We start from the raw sequence: 25,600 nt of genomic DNA on the forward strand, positions 1-25,600 counted from the left end.
ATAAAAATTTAATTTTATTTTTTAATTTTTTCCCCCGGAATAGCAAGTGATTATTTTTTCTTTTAATTATTTTTTTTATTAATTTTATTTTATTATGTTATGGTAGTCACCATACATTACAGTAGTGTTCCATGATTCATTGTTTGCATATAACACCCAGTGCTCCATGCAATACGTGTCCTCTTTAATACCCATCACCGGGCTAACCCATCCCCCCACCCCCTCCCCTCTAAAACCCTCAGTTTGTTTCTCAGAGTCCATTGTCTCTCATGGTTCATCTCTCCCTCCGATATCCCCCCTGCATTTTTCCCTTCCTACTATCTTCTTCTTTTTTTTTTTTAACATATAATGTATTATTTGTTTCAGAGGTACAGGTCTGTGATTCATCACTTTTACACAATTCACAGTGCTCACCATAGCACATACCCTCCCCAATGTCCATGACCCAGCCATCCCATCCCTCCCACCGCCCCCTCCACTCCAGCAACCCTCAGTTTGTTTCCTGAGATTAAGAGTCTCTTATGGTTTGTCTCCCTCTCTGGTCTCATCTTGTTTCATTTTTCCCTCCCTTCCCCTATGATCTTGTCTTGTTTCTCAAATTCCTCATATCAGTGACTTCATATGATACTTGTCTTTCTCTGATTTACTTCTTTTTTTTTTTAAGATTTTATTTATTTGAGAGAGAATGAGATAGAGAGAGAGCATGAGAGGGGGGAGGGTCAGAGGGAGAAGCAGACTCCCTGCTGAGCAGGGAGCCCAATGCGGGACTCGATCCTGGGCCTCCAGGATCATGACCTGAGCCGAAGGCAGTCGCTTAACCAACTGAGCCACCCAGGCGCCCCTCTGATTGACTTATTTCGCTTAGCATAATACCCTCTAATTCCATCCACATCATTGCAAATGGCAAGATTTCATTTTTTTGATGGCTGCATAATATTCCATTTTATGTATATACCACGTTATCTTTATCCATTCTTCTGTTGATGGACATCTAGGCTCTTTCCATAGTTTGGCTATTGTGGACATTGCTGCTATAAACATTGGGGTGCACGTAACCCTTCAGATCACCACATTTGTATCTTTGGGATAAATACCCAGTACTGCAATTGCCGGGTTGTAGGGTAGCTCTATTTTCAATTTTTTGAGGAACCTCCATACTGTTTTCCAGAGTGAGTGCACCAGCTTACATTCCCACCAACAATGTAGGAGGGTTCCCCTTTCTCCTCATCCTTGCCACATCTGTCATTTCCTGACTTGTTAATTTTAGCCATTCTGACTGGTGTGAAGTGGTATCTCATTGAGGTTTTGATTTGTATTTCCCTGATGCAGAGTGATGTTGAGCACTTTTTTATGTGTCTGTTGGCCATTTGTACGTCTTCTTTGCAGAAATGTATGTTCATGGCTTCTGCCCATTTCTTGATTGGATTATTTGTTTTTTGGATGTTGAGCTTGATAAGTTCTTTATAGATTTTGGATACTAGCCCTTTATCTGATATGTCATTTGCAAGTATCTTCTCCCATTCTGTCGGTTGTCTTTTGGTTTTGTTGACTGTTTCCTTTGCTTTGCAAAAGCTTTTTATCTTGATGAAGTCCCAATAGTTCATTTTTGCCCTTGCTTCCCTTGCCTTTGGCGATGTTTCTAGGAAGAAGTTGCTTCGGCTAAGGTCGAAGAGGTTGCTGCCTGTGTTCTCCTTTAGGATTTTGATGGACTCCTCTCTCACATTGAGGTCTTTCATCCATTTTGAGTCTATTTTTGTGTGTGGTGTAAGGAAATGGTCCAGTTTCATTCTTCTGCATGTGGCTGTCCAATTTTCCCAATACCATTTGTTGAAGAGACTGTCTTTTTTTCCATTGGACATTCTTTCCTGCTTTGTCGAAGATTAGTTGACCATAGAGTTGAGGGTCCATTTCTGGGCTCTCTATTCTGTTCCATTGATCTATGTGTCTGTTTTGGGGCCAGTACCATACTGTCTTGATGATGACAGCTTTGTAATAGAGCTGGAAGTCCAGAATTGTGATGCTGCCAGCTTTGCCTTTCTTTTTCAGCATTCCTCTGGCTATTCGAGGTCTTTTCTGGTTCCATACACATTTTAGGATTATTTGTTCCATTTCTTTGAAAAAAGTGGATGGTATTTTGATGGGGATTGCATTAAAGGTGTAGATTGTTCTAGGTAGCATTGACATCTTCACAATAATTGTTCTTCCAATCCATGAGCATGGATGTTTTTCCATTTCTTTGTGTCTTCCTCAATTTCTTTCATGAGTATTCTATAGTTTTCTGAGTACAGATTCTTTGCCTCCTTGGTAAAATTTATTCCTAGGTATCTTATGGTTTTGGGTGCAGTTGTAAATGGAATTGACTCCTTAATTTCTCTTTCTTCTGTCTTGTTGTTGGTGTATAGAAATGCCAGTGATTTCTGTGCCTTGATTTTATATCCGGCCACTTTACTGAATTCCTGTATGAGTTCTAGCAGTTTTGGGGTGGAGTCTTTTGGGTTTTCCACATAAAGTATGATATCATCTGCAAAGAGGGAGAGTTTGACTTCTTCTTTGCCGATTTGGATGCTTTTTATTTCTTTTTGTTGTTTGACTGCTGAGGCTAGGACTTCTAGTGCTATGTTGAATAGCAATGGTGATAGTGGACATCCCTGCCATGTTCCTGACCTTAGGGGGAAAGCTCTTAGTTTTTCCCCATTGAGAATGATATTCGCTGTGGGTTTTTCATAGATGGCTTTTATGATATTGAGGTATGTACCCTCTATCCCTACACTGTGAAGAGTTTTAATTAAGAAATGATGCTGTACTTTGTCAAATGCTTTTTCTGCATCTATTGAGAGGATCATATGGTTCTTATTCTTTCTTTTATTAAGTATTGTATCACATTGATTGATTTGTGGATGTTGAGCCAACCTTGCAGCCCAGGAATAAATCCCACTTTGTCATGGTGAATAATCCTTTTAATGTACTGCTGGATTCTATTGGCTAGTATTTTGGTGAGAATTTTTGAATCCATGTTCATCGGGGATATTGGTCTGTACTTCTCCTTTTGGTTGGAGTCTTTGGTGTTGGGATCAAGGTAATGCTGGCCTCATAAAATGAGTTTGGAAGTTTTCCTTCCATTTCTATTTTTTGGAACAGTTTCAGAAGAAAAGGTATTATTCTTCTTGAAATGTTTGGTAGAATTCCCCTGGGAAGCCATCTGGCCCTGGGCTCTTGTTTATTGGGAGATTTTTGATTATTGCTTCAATTTCCTTACTGGTTAAGGGTCTGTTCAGGTTTTCCATTTCTTCCTGGTTCAGTTTTGGTAGTTTATACGTTTCTAGGAATGCATCCATTTCTTCCAGAATATCTAATTTGCTGGCATATAGTTGCTCATAACATGTTCTTATAATTGTTTGTATTTCTTTGGTGTTGGTTGTGATCTCTCCTCTTTCATTCATGATTTTATTTATATGGGTCTTTTCTCTTTTCTTTTTGATAAGTCTGGCCAGGGGTTTATCAATCTTATTAATTCTTTCAAAGAACCAGCTCCTAGTTTTGTTGATCTGTTCTACTGTTCTTTTATGTTCTACTGCATTGATTTGTGCTCTGATCTTTATTATTTTTCTTCTCCTACTGGGTTTAGGCTTTATTTGCTGTTCTTTCTCTAGCTCCTTTAGGTGTAGGGTTGGTGGTGTATTTGAGACCTTTCTTGTTTCTTGAGAAAGGCTTGTATTGCCATATACTTTCCTCTTAGGACTGCCTTTGTTGCATCCCAAAGATTTTGAACAGTTGTGTTTTCATTTTCATTTGTTTCCAAGAATTTTTAAAAATTCTTCTTTAATTTCCTGGTTGACCCATTCATTCTTCAGTAGGATGCTCTTTAGCCTTCATGTATCTGAGTTCATTTCAACGTTCCTCTTCTGATTGAGTTCTAGTTTCAAAGCATTGTGTTCCGAAAATGTGCAGGGAATGATCCCAATCTTTAGGTACCAGTTGAGACCTGATTTGTGACCTAGGATGTGATCTATTCTGGAGAATGTTCCATGGGCACTAGAGAAGAATGTGTATTCTGTTGCTTCGGGATGGAATGTCCTGAATATATCTGTGAAGTCCATCTGGTCCAGTGCATCATTTAAAGCCTTGATTTCCTTGTTGATCTTTTGCCTAGATGATCTGTCCATTTCAGTGAGGGGGGTGTTAAAGTCCCCCACTATTATTGCATTGTTGTTGATGCGTTTCTTTGATTTTATTATTAATTGGCTTATATAATTGGCTGCTCCCATGTTCGGGGCACAGATACTTACAATTTTTAGATCCTCTTCTTGGATAAACCCTTTAAGTAGGATATAGTGTCCTTCTTCATCTCTTATATAGTCTTTGGCTTTAAATCTAATTTGTCTGATATAAGGAGTGCCACCCCAGCTTTCTTTTGATGTCCATTAGCATGGTAAATTGTTTCCTACCCACCCCCCCGCACTTTAAACCTGGAGGTGTCATTGGGTCTAAAATGATTCTCTTGCAGGCAGCATATCAATGGGTCTTGTGTTTTTATCCAATCTGATATCTTGTGTCTTTTGATTGGGGCATTTAGCCCATTTACATTCAGGGTAACTATTGAAAGATATGAATTTAGTGCCATTGTATTGCCTGTAAGGTGACTGTTACTGTATATTGTCTCTGTTCCTTTCTGGTCTATGTTACTTTTAGGTTCTCTCTTTGCTTAGAGGACCCCTTTCAATGTTTCTTGTAGGACTGGTTTGGTGTTTGTAAATTCTTTTAGTTTTTGTTTGTCCTGGAAGCTTTTTCTCTCTCCCTCTATTTTCAGTGACAGCCTAGCTGGATATAGTAATCTTGGCTGCATATTTTTCTCGTTTGGTGTTCTGAATATATCATGCCAGTCTTTTCTGGCCTGCCAGGTCTCTGTGGATAGGTCTGTTGCCAATCTAATGTTTCTACCATTGTAGGTTACAGACTTCTTGTCCTGAGCTGCTCAGAATTTTCTCTTTGTCTCTGAGACTCGTAAGTTTTACTATTAGATGCTGGGGTGTTGACCTATTTTTATTGATTTTGAGAGGGGTTCTCTGTGCCTCCTGGATTTTGATGCTTGTTTCTTTCCCCAAATTAGGGAAGTTCTCTGGTATGATTTGCTCCAATATACCTTCTGCCCTCTCTCTCTTTCTCCTTCTTCTGGGATCCCAATTATTCTAATATTTTTTCATCTTATGGTATCACTTATCTCTCAAATTCTGCCCTCGTGATCCAGTAGTTGTTTATCTCTCTTTTTCTCAGCTTCTTTATTAGCCATCATTTGGCCTTCTCTATCACGAATTCTCTCTTCTGCCTCATTTATCCTAGCAGTTAGAGCCTCCATTTTTTATTGCACCTCATTAATAGTCTTTTTGATTTCAACTTGGTTAGATTTTAGTTCTTTTATTTCTCCAGAAAGGGATTCTCTAGTATCTTCCATGCTTTTTTCAAGTCCAGCTTGAAAGTATCTTTATAATCATCATTCTGAACTCTAGTTCCGATATCTTAGTAATGTCTGTATTGATTAGGTTCCTGGCAGTCGGTACTGCCTCTTGTTCTTTTTTATGAGGTGAATTTTTACATCTTGTCATTTTTTCCGGAGGAGAATAGATGAATGAGAGAACAAAATGCTAACAGGGTAACAATGACCCCAGAAAATATATACTAAACAAATCAGAAGAGGCCCGAAACTGGGGGGAAAAGAAAGGGAAAGAAAAAAAAAAAGAATATGATCAGGCTGGTGAATAGATTAGAGCCACACACTAGATTTGGGGCATATTTTGGTCTGTTAGAAGAAACTGCCTCTGAAAATTTTAAAGAAAGAAAAACTTATATATGTACAAAAATAAGGGTAAATACGACGAAGGGATGGAATGTGACTGTAAAGATGAAAATTATAAAAGATTTTATAAAAGAAATTGATAAGATAAGAAGTTGGTTGAAAAAAGAAAGAAGAGAAATTAAAAAAGAACAACAACAACAAAAAAAGGGGGATAATATGATCAGGCAGGAGACTAGAACAAAGCCCTACAGTAGAGATTTAGGGTATATTTTGGTCTGTTAGGAGAAACTGTATCGCAAAATTTTAAGGAGAGAAAAACATATATATACAAAAAATAAGGTTAACTACAATGAAGGGATAGAATATGACTCTAAAAATGAAAAATAAAAAAGATTTTTTAAAAAATAGGTTGATAAGATGTTGGTTGAAAAGGGGAAAAAGAAAAATTCAAAAAAAAATTAACTTTGAAAGACTAAAGAATCATGGGAAAAAAGCGATGGATTCTATGTGCTGTATTCCCCTAGCGCTGGAGTTCTGCCGTCCTCATTGATCTGTAAACTTGGTCTTGGCCGGCTGTTCTCGCTGATCTTCTGGGGGAGGGGCCTGTTGCCGTGGTTCCCAAATGTCTTTGCTGGAGGCAGAATTGCCCCGCCCTTGCCCGGTCCAGGCTAAGTAATCTGCTGGGGTTTGCTCTCGGGAGCTTTTGTTCCCTGCAAGCTTTCCGTACAGCTTTGGAGGCCAAGAGTGAGAATGGCGGCCTCCCAATCTCCGCCCCGGAGGAGCCAAGAACTCGGGGCCCCGCTCCTCAGTGAGTCCCCAGAGAAAAGCCGCCAGTCACTCCCGTCTTCCCGGTCTCCAGCCGCACTCCGTGCTCACCCGGCCTGTGACCGCGCGCCTCTATCTCTGGCCCCCGACCCCGGGTGGAGTCTCCAAACCCTGCAGATCCCTGCGGTGCACTCCCGCAGGGCTCCTCCCGGAGGAGGAAGGTGAGTCTTCCCGGATCTGCCGCTTGTTGGGTCCCTGCTGGAGGAGCAGGGGCCCGACTGTGCCGCGGATCACGGTGTATGGCAACCCCGAGCTGAGAGCCCGCGCCTCAGCTCCATCTCTGCAGCCGGCTTCCCTGCTCCGATCCCTGGGAGCTCTGCCGCACTCAGGCACCCCCGGTCTTTCTGTGACCCCGAGGGTCCTGAGACCACACTGTCCCGCGAGGGTTCCACCCCCGCTTAGCCACCAGAGTGACATCCCTCAGTGGAGCCGACTTCTAAAAGTTCCGATTTTGTGCTCCGTGGTTCTATCACTTGCCAGAAGTGGCCGTCAGAGGCCCCTCCCCCGCCGTCTATCCTCCCGAATATCGCCTCGGATTCTCTTCTCCGCACGTCCTACCTTCCAGAAAGTGGTCGCTTTTCTGTTCACAGAGTTGTTGCTCTTCCTTTCTTCGATCTCCTGTTGAGTTTGTAGGTGTTCAGAATGGTTGATCCCTATCCAGCTGAATTCCTGAGAGGAGATGAAATCCAGGTCTCCTACTGTTCCTCCCTCTTGCTCCTCCCCAAAAATATAATTTTAGAAAGTGTAAACGCAATCAGGGAAAATCGGCAGGGAAAGGAGAGAGAAGCATGGGGCTGTTTTAGACAAGGTGGTCAGGGAGGGCCTTCTGAGGTGATGCTGAGGACAGACAGAGTGGATCGGAAGGAGCAGGCTGTGCCATCCAGACACAGGGAAGAGCAGGCGCAAAGGGAGCTAGGTCTGCTGTGCTCTGGACACAAGAAGAAGGCAGGGCAGCAGGAGGGCAGTGAGTGAGGAGGAAGATGGCTGGAGGGGAGATCAGGGACCCTCAAGTCACAGGTCCTGCAGGTGAGATCGGGAGGTGTGCCCTGCATGCCACGGCCCTCACGAAGCCTCCGTCCTTCCACACTTCTGCCCCACCTCGGCTCCCGAAACTGTGGGCCCACAGCTTCCAACCTTCCCCTTCTTGCCCATTTGCTCAGATACTGCTTGCCGGTCCTCAGAATAAAAGTAAAGTTGTGTAAAATTTCAGAACATCAAATACAAGGGCACATGTGGACAGCTAGATAAACTCCCTAGCTGACAGCAGACAGGAGCCCACCTAATGAAATCTTCAGTAAGGATTAGGTTGACGATTCCTTTTGCAAAAAAGCCTAACTCGGTGGCCTAGCTGCCACCCAAGTGCAATTTCCCAGACTTGCAGCAACCACAGATATTTTGATTTCCCAACAGCTCCCATTACACAAAAATTAAATGCAAAGTGGACAATTCACCAAAACAGATGTTCTTGGAAATCCGATTAATTCCAGAGAGTCTGGAAAGGCTTGGAAGCTGGCTTCTTCAGTACATTTGCAAGCAGAGCTGCTTTAAGTTCCCTTGGTGTGTTTGGACACAGCTTTACTGCATTTTATATCATCCACTCAGCTCTCACGCCACAAGCCGGATGCTGCAGAAACGAACACCGACACAGTACATCCTTAAAAGTGCCACAGGATACTTCAGTCAGGCCACTGTGTCCTGCAAACAGTTATTTACTCCGCGGGAGCACCTGACAGTTAAGCACAGAGCAGGGCCCAGCTAGATCCAGACTCCCTGGTAAGAGTCTGGGAAAGGCCCATGTGGAGAGGAAAAATGTGATGGCAAGCGGGGAAGACTTGCATCTTTCTAAGCATGTAAATTTGAACCTCCCAAAGTTCCTTCTCTGCCCACTTGTTTCCCATGTAGAAAGTGGGGGAGTCAGCAGGGCCATTTGAGGATCCAGCGTGATGGTGGAGGTCCCATTGGCTTTGGAGAATGTCTGGGCAAAGATGAGTGCTGTCATCTTGACCTCTACCAAGGTCTACATCTATTCCCACTGACCTGTCACCTAGCTCTGATCCTCCCCAAGGTCCAGGAAGGGGGCCCGAAGGAGGAAGTCACAGGGCTCCAGGAGAGCGTAGTGTTGGGAGGGAAAAGAAACCTGACACCCACCTCCAGTTTGGCCCCTTTGCAGGGGGGGATCCTGAGCCTACCCACAGCACAGGGACCAACTCCCAGGTGGACTTGTCTGCCCTTTGGCCCTGCCACTCTGGCCCAAATCTGTATATCCTGCTACTGCTCCTAAACCTATTCCTCTCAGTTATAGATGGTCCTGAGGGCCCCGCATCTTCTGCCTTTTCCTGGCCATGTGCCGTCTTCTCTCCTTCCTTTCTGCCTCCCTCCTTCTCAGCACAACCTGTGTCTAGGCTAGAAGGAGCAGGCACAGGGTCTGTCACTCTGAAGGTGGTACTCGAAGCAGACAGCATCCCCAGGCCCCAGTGTTCACCCCTGGCTCTGCCGGTTCTGCCCCGTCTGTGAGGGAAGGTGGATCTCACATAGAGACAAACTGAGTACCCAGTTCTTCCTGAAAGACAAATAAGCCTGAAGCCATCCCACCCAGGGCCCCAGCTCAGGTAGGAAGGAGCAGGGTGATGACTCAGTCCTGTAAGCACTAGGAGAAACCCCCATGTGTTTACTTGCCGAAATTAATGTTTATCAACACAGCTAATGTGTTTATGGTGGAGAGTTAAGGAGAGTTTCGTCTCCAAACGATCCATGTCATACTGACTTGTCCGGTGCTTCTGAGGACAGCTATGGTAGAAGACCGCCCCAGCTGGGGGCCACAGCAGGGTGTACAGGGTGTTCAGGACAGCGACAAGCGGCCAGGCAGAGCAGGGAGCCCCAGAGGCCTCGGGACTCTCTCTTTGTGCTCTCTCCTGCTTGTCCCTCACTACTCCCTGGGGAAGGAAGGCCTGATTCTTCCCAGCTGCCACATTCCCTACTGCAGCCCTGGGCTGTAGCAGTGGGACTGAGCTGCTTCCTGCAGGAATGCCATCTGGGGCTCCCCTAGCCTGCCTTCCCCAGCCCACCCCACAGGTGCCGTCTGTCGCCAGGACTCTCCTCCCCCACGGCCTGGCAACCAAGCTCACAAGATGTCAGTCCTTCTGACACTTACAGTCCCCATCTGCACTAACTGGGGAAGAAAGAAGGCCTAGCGGGAAGGCTGCCTGGGTTCAGACCCAGCATCACCCCTTACTGGCCTTGCGTTGTTACACTTACCCACTCTGGCCCTGCAGCAAAGATTAGCTAGATTAGCATTTAAGGTGTTTTGCAGATCAGCCAAGATCCTCACATGTGAGTGTGTCTGTATCTGGGCCACTCCTGGTTTGTGAACTCCTTGAGGGCCATAACTCTGACCTCTGTCCACAGCACTGAACAATGTCGCCCTCACATCTGGCACAGGGCCTGGACACCTAACATCTGTCCTAGTGAATTGATGCAACATGATTCATATGGCCAGTACTTACTTCATCCCACTGCCTACCATGCCTTTCTCCTTGTCTGGCTCCTTCTCATCCTGCAAATAACTCATGTCACCTCCTCTGAGAGGCCTCCCCAGGCCATCCATCTAAAGCAGCCTTCCCCACCCTCTCTCGCTGTCCCTTCCACTAGTTTATTGTCCTAATAACAGCAGTTTCCAGTAATGGCCACTTGTGTGTTTTCTTGTTTACCACTGGCATGAAACTCTAGCTGGCCCCTGACCCTTGCAGCTGCAGGAAGTCAGTCCTGTGACTCATGCGCGAGGTTCTGGTCCCCGAAACCACAGTTTGAGACCATGGGGCTACTTACTGGAAAGACAGCATGCTGAATCTCACTGTTTGAGGATGCTAAGCTCAGCACTTGGGCCCTCAGCTTCCACACCGGCCACCACAGTGGCTGTGAGGATCCCTGGCATCTCCTCCAGAAAGCAGGAGCTTCTAGAACTCGGGAGAGCAGAGGAGGCCCATCTCGGCTGTAGCTGATTCTCCATGTGCATGAGCCTCCCCCGAGCTCAGGTCCCTTGGGAACCTCTCCACCCATGGCTCCATGTCATCCTTCAGGGTGGGCAGGGACAGGTGGCAGTAAGCAGCATCCCCAGCACCTTCAGGGCTTGGCACAACAGAAGTTATTCCTCTTTTCTTGCATGCTCCCCGTGGCCACCAGGAGGACTCTGGTGCTGGTTGCCCTCGGACTCAGGCTGATGGAAGCTCCATCTCAACACGTGATTCCACAACGGCCAAGGCAGAATGCGACAAAGCTTGCAGGGGCTGTGGAGCTCCACTCAGATGACACACATCACTTCCTCCACAACTTGCCACCAGCCAGAGTCGACCCCTGCCGCACCCCCTCCCCACCCACAGGGAGCTGGCAGTGCAACCACCTGCTGCCCAGGGCAGAAAGCTGGGCATATTTGGTGACAGCCCAAGTAACCACCACCTGTCACGCTATCCACACAGGGAAAGTGGAAAGGAAGATGGCAACAAGGGCAATCTTAGGAGAGCTACACTGTGCCTCAGTATCCCGACTGCTCTATACACTTTAACTAGATCCTTATCATCCTATGCGACAGGAGAGGAAACCCACCCAGAGAGGAAGGACCTCAGCCAGGATCCTGAACTGTCAAGTAGGAGAGGCAGACCCTCAACACTGGTGGTTTGACCTCAGGCCCTTTGCTCTTGGCCACACAATATAGTCCCCTGGGTGCTACATGGCTGAGGCAATGGGTCTCTCATCCTCCCTCTGTCTCCAGCCATCGAGGGACTCTGGGCATGCAGCTTACCTTGTCTGAGGGTTACATCATCCTTCATTCGTGAGACTGAGCCTTAATTCTTGCCGATTCTCTACCTCAATGTCACCATTGGGTTTTGGGAGCTTGCACATACCAAACGAGGCCTACTTATCTGGATGTTTCCAGGAAAACTCCTTTGGCCCTCTATGCTGGGAGGTGCCCTGCTTCCCACTGAACAGGTGAGAGAAGGAAGGCTGCTGGTAGCCTGGGTGAGGTTCCCAGGGGAGGCCCGAGGGGAGCTGCAGCCCACCAACAGCACTGGGTGGCGTCAGGCTCCAGGAGGTTGAAAGCTTTTTATTGTGACAAACAACTCTTTATAATCATTATCATTTCACAACAGAAAGGGCTACATAAGACCAGAGAGTAAAAAAGGTGTCATCTCAGAACAAAAAGAAAATCATTTCAATTGAATAAATAGAGCTTTATGGAAACATCCCTTGTGTCTGTTTTCCTCAATTTCACCACACATCAGGACAAACGTCGGTGCAGACAGCCCCTGCTGTTGAGAACCCAAGAGCAGCCCCATACCACAGACTTTCAGAGGCAGGAGGCTCGCGGCCGTGGACCAAGGAGCCTCTCTCCAGAAAGGAGGGTGCCAGTGCCCAGCCATGATGACAGCCTAACTGAGATGGCCGGAATACCAGAATCGAATTTTCCAGACTCTAGTGTCACAGCCACGTTCTTGTCCCTGCTGCCCTGAGCTGGCTTGGCTGTGAACGAAGATGCTCGGAGTTCTTCCTCCCCCCTACTCCCTCACACTTTCCTTCCCTGCTCCCTGAGAGCCCAGCCCCTGCCCCCTGTATGACTAGGGTCTCCCAGCCTCCTGGAATCTCTGAACTAGAGGCATCTATGGACTCCTGGATGAACAGTGCTTGGAGTTTTCTTTGAAGAATTTCCATGAGCTTCTTCTCTTTGTTTATCTGCTCTTGATTAAAAGGTCATAAAGAATTGATTTGCCAAAGACTTAATAACCAGGCACAGTGGACACATGTGTAATTTAATGACATTTCCAGACCCATCTTTCATAGCAACAGTGGTCCCAGGGCTGCTGCATCAGTGACAGAGTGGAGACAAATGAGCCCTTTTAGCACTGTGCTAATTGCTTCCAAGCCCAGGCTTGTGGGGTCTTGAGCTAGTCCTGCAGAGGAAGTAGCCATGACTCTATAGTCAGAGAGAGGAACCAGGAGGGTTCAGAGCTGGTTACCAGGAAGTAGAGTGGGAGGCAGGGTTGGCCTCTTCCGGATTTGGCCGGGTTTCCACTCAATTACAGCACTTACTGAAGATCCCTGAATTAGTCAAGGTATTTTGGTGGTAAATGACAGAAGCCCAACTCAATTGGCTCAAACAAAAATGGGAATATATTGGTTTATGAACATAAGAAGAGGTTCATCTCAGCTTTGGCTTAAACTAGATCCAGATGCCTGATGATATTGTCAGGAACCTACCTTTCTCCATTTGTAACCTCCCTTAGTTGACTTCATTCTCAGGAAGGCTTGCCGTGGTGCAAGTTGCAAGATGGCTGCCAGCAGTCCCCAGCTTACAGCCTCCCAATGGGCATCTCTGGGTATAGAGAAATCTTCCCCTTCTTACCACTGGTAGGAAGTTGGCTTGGTGTGGCTCGGATGCCCATCCTTGGTGTAATTAACACTCACTAGGTTCTGAGGACATGCATGTGAATAGGGCATTCCACCTTCCCTTGGGGAGCTCACAGCCTCGCAGGAAAGACTCAGTAGCTCACAGCCATTGTGGGTAACCCGTGTACAATGCTGTCCCCTGTGGGAGGCTGAGGAACCAATTATGGCACAAAGCCTCTACAATAAAATTAAAATTTTTTTCAAGTACAGCATCGTTCAAGTTTCTAGCCTAAATCTCTTAATCCAAAGGAGTGATTAAAATTTCAGGGTCCTGCAGTTTGTCGGCCCTGCATTTGAATCCCAGCTCTGCCACTTACAAGCTCTAAGAACCTGGGAAGTGAGTTTACCTCTCTGATCCTCCACAACAGAGATAATAATATATGCCTAACAAGGTTGTTTTGAGGATTAAATGAGATGAGGCAGTTAATCCAGTGCCAACACATAACAAGAGCTGAAGATGGCATTTGTCACTGTTTCTATTCCCTGGTAGTGGTGGGACTAGAGTCATGGGGTTTGACCCCCCTCTCTGTGGGGGAACTCAGCAAGAGAAGCAGAGGTGGGAGAGAAGAAAAGCTGGAAGCTGCTTTGCTGGGTCCCACCTAGTGAGGCTGGCTGGATGTCCAGCCCCGCAGTGTCCTGGAGCTACCCCTGCATCCTTCACGTCCCTAAGATTCCCTGTCACTTCACAGTTCTCAGTGCATTCCTGGGAATACCCATCAAGGCAGGAAATGAGCTCCTGCCACAGGAAACAAGTCTGTAATCCTTCCCACTTGGATTATCTACTGCTTCCCCAAAGACCCCAAGTTTGGCACCACCTAGGCCAGGCGCTGGGCAAGGTCTGGAGAATGAGACCCCCCTCCCCGCCCGCCACAGCCAGCACAAAGCATGGGACACTCAGGACACGTTCCTGTGATCACAGTGCAGTGCATGTCGCTGGCTCCTTGATTAACACCAGGCTTAGCTAATGGCGTATTTCCCTGCCATTTGCACATCATATTTGTGTGTGTTCTTGTCCAATAAACAGGCATGGTTTGTTTCTAAGGCCAGTATTCCTTTTGTACTTACTACTTTTTTTTTTTTCTGGTTAGAAAATCAGCTCATCTGTTTGTCTTATACCAATTGACTTATTTCTACTGACTTTCACCATCCCTTCCCTGTCTCTTCTCCTTTATGAGTGCTTGTCATGCATCCGTCCTCTTACTGGAAGGAGAAAGCCATCCTTACATCCAGGCCCATGGCAGTTTCCCTTCCCTGGTTCCAGCCTGGATCCCCACCTGCCCTGTTGATAATGGCCTTTTCTTTTTCCTTACCTTCGCCAGGAGTGGCTCCTGGCAGGCACCTCGTTGGAAAGGCAGGACTGTGGGGAAGGAGCACTCTGGGCATCCAACCCCTGTAACTCACTATGTGATCTTGAGAGTACCCTTTCTTTCCCTGGGCCTACTCTCCTTGTTTGGTGAATGAAGGTGCTAACCCAAAGCACCTCCAAGCTCCCATAGGGCTGTCTCCTTGACCTCCCATGGCTCCATGACAATGGGCTCAACCAGAGCAGATGCTTCTCCTGCTAACCTGCCTCCAGCTTATTACAGATGTGCCCCCATCCAGCATCTCAGCTCAGGCATGGCCTTTCTTCTGGAACCCTCAATCCCATACTGCTCCCTGACAGGGAACCATTCTCTCTAGCGTCTTGTCACTGTCCCACCTTAGGTGGTCTGTGTGGGTGAGCTGTGCTTTGCTGCCCAAGGCTCCCACTGGGCCTCAGGGCCTCTGTTCCAGACTGGAGATAGAAAACAAGAAGGTATAACAGGTTAGGATGGATGAGGGCAGAACTGAAAGGCTATTTTTTTCCTTTTTTCATATTTTAAATCCATCCACAAATTCTTTGAACTCCTCCCTTCAAAAAATAAAATCTAACCTCACACCCTTACTTAATGACTCACTTCTAATGAATAGAATGTGATGGAAATATTGCTGTACAATTACCAAGACGTAGTCATAAAAAAGGCTTAGTCATAAAAAGGATATCTCTCTGTCTCTGCCTCCATCTCTGCCTCTCTCTCTTTCTCTCTCTCTCATCACTTGCTCTGAGGGAAGCCAGCCGCCAGGTCAGGAGGACACTGAAGCAAGACTGTGGGGAACCAAGGCTTCCCACTAACTCCCAGCCCTAACCAGTCCTGTGAGCGAGCCGCTTTGGAAGCCTTCCAGTGACAGCGACCTCATGAGTGACCCTGGCCAGAGCCACCTGGCCAAGCCACACTGAATTCTTGACACAAACAAACTCTGAGGAGAATAAATGTTTGGTGTTGTTGCTGTATTTTTTTAAATTGAAATATAATTCTCATACAGTATTATATTAGTTTCAGGTGTACAACATAGTGATTCTCACTTACATACAACACCCATTGTTCATCATGGTAAGTGTGCTCTTAATGCCCATCACCTCACCCTCCCCGCTGCCCCCGGTAACCACCAGTCTGTTCTCTGTATTTAAGAGTCTGGTTTTTTGTTTCTCTTTTTCTTTGTTCATTTGTCTTGCTTCTTAATTTCCACATATGAGTGAAATCATGTGGTATTTTTCTTTCTCTGAGTCATTTTGCTTAGCATTATATTCTTGGCTCCATCCACGTCATTGCAAATGGCAAGATTTCATTCTTTTTTTAAGGCTGAGTAATATTCCATTGTATATATACCACATCTTCTTTATCCATTCATCGGTTGATGGACACTTGGGCTGCTTCCATAATTTGGTTAGTGTAAATAATGCTGCAATAAACATAGGGGTGCATAAATCTTTTCAAATTAGTGTTTTTGTTTTCTTTGGGTAAATACCCAGTGTGGAATTACTGGATCATATGGTAATTCTACTTTTAATTTTTTGAGGAGCCTCCATATTGTTTTCCACAGTGGCTGCACCAGTTTGCATTCCCACCGACGGTACATATGGGTTCCTTTTCCTCTACATCCTTGTCAACACTTGTTATTTCGTATGTTTTATTTATTTATTTATTTTAATTTTATTTTATTATGTTATGTTAATCACCATACACTACATCATTAGTTTTAGCTATTTTGACAGGTGTGAAGTGATATCTCGTTGTGGTTTTAATTTGCATTTCTCTGATGATTAATGATGGTGAGCATCATGTGTCTGTTGGCCATCTGTATGTCATCTTTGGAAAAATGTCCCTATTCAAGGTCCTTTGCCCATTTTTAATCTGATTATTTGTGGGGTTTTGGTGTCGAGTTGGGGAAGTTCTTTATTTTGGATATTAACCCCTTAGTAGAGACATCACTTGCAAATATCTTCTCCCATTCCATAGGTTGCCTTTTTGTTTTATTGATGCTTTCCTTTGCTGTGCAAAAGTTTTTCATTTTGGTGAGTCCCGATAGTTTAATTTTGATTTTTGTTTTTCTGAAAAGACATATATAGAAAAATGTTTCTACAGCCAATGTCAAGGAAATTACCGCCTATGTTTTCTTCTAGGAGTTCTATGGTTTCAGATCTCACATTTAGGTCTTTAATCCATTTTGAGTTTATTTTTGTGTATAGTGTAAGAAAGTGGTCCAGTTTCATTCTTTTGTGCATAGCTGTCCAGTTTCCCAACACCATATGTTGAAGACTTTTTCCCATTGCATATTCTTGCCTCCTTTGTCATAGATTAATTAACCATATAAGTATGGGTTTATTTCTGGGCTCATTATTCTGTAGCATTAATCTATTTTCCTGACAGCACCATACTGTTTTTATTACCACAGCTCTGTAATATATCTTGAAACCTGGGATTGTGATGCCTTCAGCTTTGTTCTTCTTTTTCAGGATTGCTTTGGCTATTTGGGGTCTTTGTGGTTTCATATAAATTTTAGGATTATTCTACATATGTGAAAAATGCTGGTGGTATTTTGGTAGGGATTGCATTACATCTAGATTGCTTTGGGTAAACTGAACATTTTAACAATATTGGTTCTTCCAATCCATGAGCATGGAGTATTTTTCCATTTGTTTATGTCATGCTCAGTTTTATGTATCAATGTTTTATAGTTTTTAGAGTACAGGTCTTTCACCTCCTTGGTTAAATTTATTGCTTGATGTTTTATTATTTTTGGTGCAATTCTAATGGGATTGTTCTCTTAATTTCTCTTTCTGCTACTTCATTATTAGTATGTAGAAATGCAACAAAATTTATGTATATTAATTTTGTGTCCTGTGACTCTACTGAATTCCTTTATTCGTTCTAGTAGTTGTTTGGTGGAGTCTAGAGACTCTAGAGGTTTTCTACATATAGCATCACATCATCTGCAAATAGTGGAAGTTTTACTTCTTCCTTACGTGTTTATTGCCATTTTAAGCCATTAACTTTGGGGTACTTTGTTACACAGTGCTAGATAACTAACACAAACTGAATCCCCCAGTGCAGTTAAGTTCATATCACTCACCTCTTTGTTTGCACAGAGAAAATAGGAGAGCCCTTCTGTTCATGACAGAGTTGACTTTAGTAGGATTCTGAGCACATGAGGCTTAACTGTGTGGCTGCCCTGTGACCTCATTTTCCCAGGGCGGTGATCCAGCTTTGGTCCACATGACCCAAGTACATTCATGTATCGATAACCTTTAGCTGAGCAGGGCCTGGTGGGGCCTAGGTAGCCACCACTGGATAGGCCTATCCAAGACTCAGGGCTACTACCCACTTTGTGAGGAGCACGGCAGACCCCAGGGATGCCCCTGTCACCAGGCCCACAAATACCAACACTGGGCATCTCCAAGCATCTTGATACAAGTGAATTTCCCCCCAGTGCAGGGCCAGGGCCCAAGCCACAGCCTGTGCTCTGGGAACCACAGCAGGATTATGCTGGCAGCTGGAGGCTATTGCTAATGCAGGCTGCTGGCTTCCCCAGGACATGTCTGGGCCAAGGTGTGTGAGGCTGCATCATTGCCTCCTGACACAGGCTCGGGATGCCAAGACCTCAGTGAGAGTGAGAGGGATCTCATTTGTGCTGAACCCAGGCCTCTAGCCAAGTGTGCTGGAGGCAGCCCAGCCTCTCGTCCCCACAGACAATGACAGATCCATCATCTAAGCACTCAGCATGGGGCCCAGCACTGCCAGGGATGCCTGCCAGCACTCAATGTGCCCTTATGGGCCTCCCATTATAAGGGGCAGATATACAGGTCAATCCAGTTTAGCAAACATTGCCTGACCAGCTAATACATGCTGGGCACAGGAGCAGTGGCTAGAGGAAAGAGAAGTTAATGTGGCTCCTGCCTTCCAAAGTCCCACTATCCAGTGAGTGGAGAAATACAGGATAACCATGAGAAATATAGATAAGAATTGAACTGAAGGGCCAGCAGCCTCTGCCTCTTTGGAGCACCCAGCAACTAGGAATATTAGAAGAGGTTCTCGGAAAGGATTTACCCTTGGCTTGGGCTCTGAAGAGATCATGAGGCAAGGCTTTAAATGAGGGCCAATGGCAGATGTTGCCATGGAGCTGTGGGAGAGCAGGGTGTGCTCAGGGTGCATGGGCATCACTCTATCATGGCAGTAAGCTATATAGGTCAGCTCGTGACGTAATAATGCTATGTAACAAAGAACGACAAAACAACGACAGCCAACAACAAGCGTTTGTTTGCTGCTCACAGGTTTGCAAGTTGGCTGAGGCATCTCTACTGTAGCCTTTGGGCCAAGTTCTGCTCGCATGTCTCTCATTCCAGGACACAGGCTAAAGTAGGAACATGTATATGCCTTGAGGCATATACTTCTCAAAGTGCAAAACAGGAGTGCATAAGACCAAGCCAAACCACACAACTAGATTTAAAGCCTCGGTCATATGTGACACCTCTTACATTCCACTGGTTACAGCAAGTCACAGGGCTGAGACCAAAGTCAATGGGACTCTGCCCAGGAGGAGTCATGGCAAGGATGGGGTGGGAAGGGACAATTGCAAACAAATAATATAATCTTCTTAACAGATGGTGGCCAAGAAGTCATAGGAGATGAGACTGGAAACACAGACTAAAGCTTCATATGGGAAAGACTAGCTGGTTGGTCACCAAACCATGTCTCTTTCCCTCCTGGGCACAAAAGTAGACTACACTTCCCAGGTTCCTTTGTAGCTAGTGTCTGAATTCTGGCTAACGGAGTATGGTAGAAGTGAGGGGCTCTGCTCATCAGGGAAATTCAAATCAAAACCACATTGAGATACCACCTTACACCAGTTAGAATGACAAAAATGGACAAGGCAAGAAACAACAAATGTTGGAGAGGTTGTGGAGAAAGGGGAACCCTCTTACACTGTTGGTGGGAATGCAAGTTGGTACAGCCACTTTGGAAAACAGTGTGGAGGTGCCTCAGAAAATTAAAAATAGAGCTACCCTATGACCCAGCAATTGCACTACTGGGTATTTGCCCCAAAGACACAGATGTAGTGACAAGAAGGGCCATATGCACCCCAATGTTCATAGCAGCAATGTCCGCAATAGCCAAACTGTGGAAAGAGCCGAGATGCCCTTCAACAGATGAATGGATAAAGAAGATGTGGTCCATATATACAACGGAATATTACTCAGCCATCAGAAAGGATGAATACCCAGATTTTACATCAACATGGATGGGACTGGAGGAGATTATGCTAAGTGAAATAAGTCAAGCAGAGAAAGTCAATTATCATATGGTTTCACTTATTCGTGGAATAAAAGGAATAGCATGGAGGACATTAGGAGAAGGAAGGGAAAAATGGGCGGGGGGAATCGGAAGGGGAGATGAACCATGAGAGATTATGGACTCTGAGAAACAAACTGAGGGTTTTAGAGGGGAGAGGGGTGGGAGGATGGGTTAGCCGGGTATTAAGGAGGGCATGTGGGCGCCTGGGTGGCTCAGTTGGTTAAGCAACTGCCTTCAGCTCAGGTCATGATCCTGGAGTCCCTGGATCGAGTCCCACATCGGGATCCCTGCTCGGCAGGGAGTCTGCTTCTCCTTCTGACCCTCCCCCCTCTCATGTGCTCTCTCTCATTCTCTCTCTCTCAAATAAATAAATAAAATCTTTAAAAAAAAAAAAAAGGAGGGCACATACTGCATGGAGCACTGGGGGTTGTACGAAAACAATGAATTGTGGATCACTGCATCGAAAACTGGTGATGTATTGTATGGTGACTAACATAACATAATAAAATAAAAAAAAAAATAAAAAAGAAGTGACGGGCTCTGCTCCCAGCCCCAGCCCATTCAAACCTCCCACATAACCCTCCACTCTTTCTTCATCTGCTGGGTAGGTATACCGATTCCAGCCAAGGAACAGGAGGCCCAAAGGGATGGCAGAGCCACAGTGTGGAAGGAACCTGGGTCCCCGAGTCACTGCTTGGAGGACAGTGCCTTGGAGAGCCAACTGACCAGGAACTCCCATATTAGTTCATTTCAGTAGTTCTGAGTAAATTTTATGTTAAGCCACAGAGATTTGTTATAGCAATTTATCTACTATTACCCCTTGTCATAGAGGTCCTTACTGTGTGGTTAAGTGGAACACACTTAGAACTGGAATCAGAGAGGCCTGGATTGAAATATCAGCTCCAGCACGTTATAGTGGGTTGAACTTGAACAAATTGCCTTACTTCTCTAGGCTTTAATTTCTCATCTTTAAATGGGGATTCATAGTTCCTACCTCAAAAGATATATCAGTGACAAACTGTTCCTGAACCAGGTGGGTGTCCTGCTGATCTTGGCAGGGTTGCTCCGTCAGACCAGAAATTTACAGGAGGCTTTTAGGAAGTTGCAAGTCAGCTACATGGCATGTCAGGGGTTAACTCTTCCTGGGAGCTGTCTTCACTGGGGTCTGGGGATGCAGGGGAACCAGATACATTCCATGGGGCTGGGGGCTGGGAAGATCCATGCTAGAAGAAAGGCAAGATCCTCTGCTTTGTTAGAAGTCCCCCCCACACACATTTACTAGAGAGCTTGCAGGAATGGGGGGGTGATTCTCTCCTCTCAACCTGCTGCCTGTCCTTGACCCATCCTGTGTCCCTAAACCTGCAAAGGCCACTTTGAACCCCAGATGCTGAGGCTCAAGGCCAGCCTGGTGGACAGAGATTCCTAAAGCAAGACACATAGAGGAGGCTGGGAGGGCCCAGAAGGCCCCAGAGACAAACACCAGAGCAAAGAAGGGTCAGCAGCCATGACTCTTGATGCCCAGGTGTTACTGTGATTTTATTACTTACAGCTTTTTTTTTTTTTTTTTTTTTTTCTGAAAGATGCAGAGGAAGAACACAAACATTACAGATTCTCAAACCCCAGCTCTGCTATTCCCTTGCTGTGTGATGTTCAGTGAGTCACTTACCTTTCTGTGCCTCAGTTTCCTCAACCATAAAACAGAGACAGTGGCCATACTCTCCTCACTGGGCCTTTTGTGAGGACTACATGAGCTGATACTTGTAACGCATAGAATATCCCCAGGGCCCGGAAAGAACTATGTGGGGGGTTGTTGAATGGATGGCACAATAGAAGGGAGGGAGGTGAGGGAGAAGACCAGAGATGGGAGAGAAGTGGGAGGGGGTTTAAATAGGGAGAGAGAGAGATGGACACATGGAGGCTACATGGGGGACAGATGGGCACATGGACAGGGACAGACAAGCAGGGAAAGAAGAGCAGGCGTCTGCGAGAAAACTAGAGAAAGAGTCCCAGTGAGAGAGCAGGAGGGAGACCAAACCCACAGAAACCTCTGGAGAATGGAATGCAGACACAGCGTTCCCAATCTAATTACAAAGTGCCAGTTCTCTGGGTGGCTTCTTGGGTCACAGTTAAGTGCCACACCCCTGAGCAGAGTGGCTATGAAAGCCCAGGTGCCCAGAACTGTGTGGCCTGTGTGCACAGAAAAATGAGCAGGTCCTCATGGGTTCCCCTACACCTATGGGGCAGCCCGGCTCCACGCGGGGTCTGGCCCCTGATCCCATCAAAAAGCCTGGGAAAGGCTTGGGACAAATCAGAAATTTTATTCAGATCTCTACCTCCAAAGGCAGCCCTGCTGACAATCTCACTCTCAAGTTCCAGCCCAATGTGGTTTCGAATGGCAGTGTCACACACCCTCTGAAAACAGTTTATAATCAAGGCACCAGCAGCTCCTTAACTGTGGGGGCACTCCTGGGCTCAGTGGCAACAGGATTAGCGTGGCTAGAGCTGTCAGAGGTAATGTCACTCATCTGTGTCTTAGAGGGAAGACGCAGCGAGGAACGAATGTCCTCTCCCGCCGTAAGGCCTTCCCTGGTCCAGGAGCTGATGGATAAGCCGACTTCCAGGCCTCGTCCCTGGGGTCTGGGTCTGCCTGGTGGGCGTGGGCAAGCGCGGAACCTGGGTGGGGAAGGAGGCCGTGCAGAGGCACCGGGGGGCCGTGGAGAACACCTCAGCTAAGAAATACAGCAGTGCTCAGTGAGAATGCAAGAAAATGACTTGCTTGCATTCCTGGGATGTGTTGGTGGCACGACTGAACCTAAACCCCAGAACTTCTGCCAACCCTGTGTTTTCCCACCATATCGCACACTCACCCTTGATTGTATCTTACAAATGATGTAATCAAGTGCGCATATGGGCAGAGAGATAGCTGTTTCCTCATTTACAAGATAGGGTTGTTACGAGGATAATAGGAGATAGTGGATGACTGTGACTTCCGTGGCTCAGCGACTGACACATCGTCCGCACTCGGCGATGTTTGCTGTTGTTGTAGCTGCTATTATTAATAATTGCTATTATTATGTACTATTAATAACAGTCATAATAAAAAGGAGCTGTGTGACATGCTCTTCCACGCAGACTGAGTTCCCCAGAACCCGCGTCTGCTCCCAGTATTGAGTCTGACTCCAGATGCACCTAGCAAACGCACTCGGGATTTTCCCTCCCCAGCACCCCGCCAGCGTGCAGCCACTGAAGGGACCGAAGCAAGCGTCTGCGGGGGGCTGCTCTGTGCCCGACGTGGTGCTGGGGCTTCACGCTTGTCATCTTAAGTCCGATTGCGTAGATCAGAATCCCCGTTTCACAGATGAGACGGGTACGCGGGGGAGAGGCTGCAGGCTGACATGGGTCTAGAAACCCAGGACCAGCGGCTCACCTCCACTCGCACATCTGGCCTTTCAGACGGTGTATTAGTTTCCACAACTACTTTGTGCAACGTCGGGCCTCCCGTGAGGGGAAGAGAGGAGCCCCACAGGGCAAGCGGCCTGTACGGTTAGGGCTAGGGCTAACTGGGGGCAAACGGGAAATTAGCAAGGCTGAGGGGACAAAGGCCACCACCTGGGGAGGCGAGGGCAGCTGTACTTAGCCTCTTGGGAGCACACACACACACACACACACGCAGACTCACACGGAAACACACACAGGTGTGAGCGCAGACACGGGCGCACCAGCATGTGCACGCAGGCACGGTCATGGGCGCACGCAGACGACTGTGCACACACAGACTCAGGCCCACACAAGGACACACAGAGGCGTGAGCACAGACGCATGGACATGCCAGCATAAGCACACAAGACACACACACAACCACACACATGACACACAAAACTAGGCATACACACATGCGTGCGTGGACACACACACACACTCACGGGTCATCCTGAGCCCCAGGATAAAGGCTTTGGGACCTTGCAGACGTCCTCCCTGGAGGGGCAGTCGTGGAACTCACCCAGGGAGGACTGGCATGTCTCCTGCCTCCCTTCCGACCACCTCGGACATGGGCAGGGCGCTCTCGGCATGTCCCCAAGCCCCTTGGTTCCAGCAGCTGCGGTCTCGGGGGTTCTTGCGGATCTACCTTGGGTGCTCAGCTAACACCTGAAGCAGGTGAGGGAGATAAGGAAATGCCCTTTCCCAGCCAGGGGGTGGGGAGGTCCCCTCTGGCTGAGAGGCCCAGGGAGCCTCTGTAGGGTTGGGGTGGATCAGGAAGGGCTCAGAGTCCCTAAGCCCAGCCCTTCCTCCTCTCTCCTCCCCAGGGATGGGGGAGCAGGCCTGCAGTGGCCCACTGGTTAGCAGACAGGGAAGCAAGGGCATAAAATGTGCCCCTTTGACCCCTGACTCCTGTCTCCCTGCACCCCAAGTTCTGACCACTGAACTAGCAATCAGGAATTTCACTAGGGGCATATCAGCATATTACCCTAAGGCCACCGAAAAGGCCCTGCCCCCGCTGTGTCTGCTCCTCACCCACCTGCCAGCACCAGGGTGGGTCCCGCCCGGAGGGGGGGGGGGAGACCTGGCATTCCTCTGGGCTGGCTGACTTCCCAGGAGTGAGGAAGGGATGGAAATGAGGTCAAACCACCGGAAAGTTGCGGAGTACACGGCACGCATGCAGAGGCATTTGGCTTTTCTCCCCTCCAGAGGGGCTGGGGCTTGCTTGCCAGGAGCCAGCTTTAGCACCCGCCTCCTTCCTCAAGTCCAGAAGCTGGAGCCCACCTACTGCAAATGTGGCAATCATGCATTCATTTAACAAACCTCCTGCAGCAGCTGCGGCCCGGGCAGCCTGGTGCTGAGATGAGAGGCCAGGATCTGCCCCAGGGAGGTGCACATTGCAGGGGGAGAGATTAAGTCCCCACCCCACTCCACAGACAGACACCCTGGAAGTCATGCGCTTTAAAAGAAACTTGAACCAGAGTGCAATTAATCCCAGAGATTAAATCTCAAATGGTAAAATAGGAGGCATGGCGAGGAAGATATTCCTGAGTCTAAATATGAGTTTAAACACATCTCCCCACCCCTGTCCTGTCGGCATAGTGCTGCCTACTCCCTGAGCCAGGGGGAGGAGAGGGTTCCTGCCATTCTCCAGTCCCTGCACTGTGGCCTGGGGGCCAGACCCTTCCTCAGGACAGCAGGAGACCCTGTCTGCAGAGTCCAGAGTGATCTGGCCAGCCTCGTGCTTCCTGCAGAGCTAGGGGCTAGCGGACTCCAGGCCCAGCACACCTGTGGTAGCCTCAGCCGTTCTCCCACGTCCCCCCGCAGCCCCACCCATCTGGAAACCATGGGCAGCTAGGCCTGGTTCAAAGCCTGCCTCAGCCACATTGCCCTGTGAGGGGGAACCCTTACCTACAGCGAAGGAGTAAATACTACCAGCCCTGCAGGGCCCCGGGACGTCGGCGTTGGGGTATGGGTAAGAAGAACATGTGCATACTGGGTATTTACCCCAAAGATACAAAAGTAGGGATCCGAAAGGGTACGTGCACCCCGATGTTTATAGCAGCAATGTCCACAATAGCCAAACTGTGGAAAGAGCCAAGATGTCCATCGACAGATGAATGGATAAAGAAGAGGTGGTATATATATACAATGGAATATTATGCAGCCATCAAAAGGAATGAGATCTTGCCATTTGCAACGACGTGGATGGAACTGGAGGGTGTTATGTTGAGTGAAATAAGTCAAACAGAGAAAGACATGTATCATATGATCTCACTGATATGAGGAATCCTCTTTTTTTTTTAAAGATTTTATTTATTTATTTGAGAGAGAGAGCACATGAGAGAGGGGAGGGTCAACGGGAGAAGCAGACTCCCTGCTGAGCAGGGAGCCCGATGCGGGACTCGATCCAGGGACT

The sequence above is a fragment of the Mirounga angustirostris genome, unplaced genomic scaffold (genome assembly GCF_029215605.1).
Source record: "Mirounga angustirostris isolate CCGP_5_RB_7025 unplaced genomic scaffold, mMirAng1.0.hap1 SCAF_16, whole genome shotgun sequence".
Taxonomy (NCBI): Eukaryota; Metazoa; Chordata; class Mammalia; order Carnivora; family Phocidae; genus Mirounga; species Mirounga angustirostris.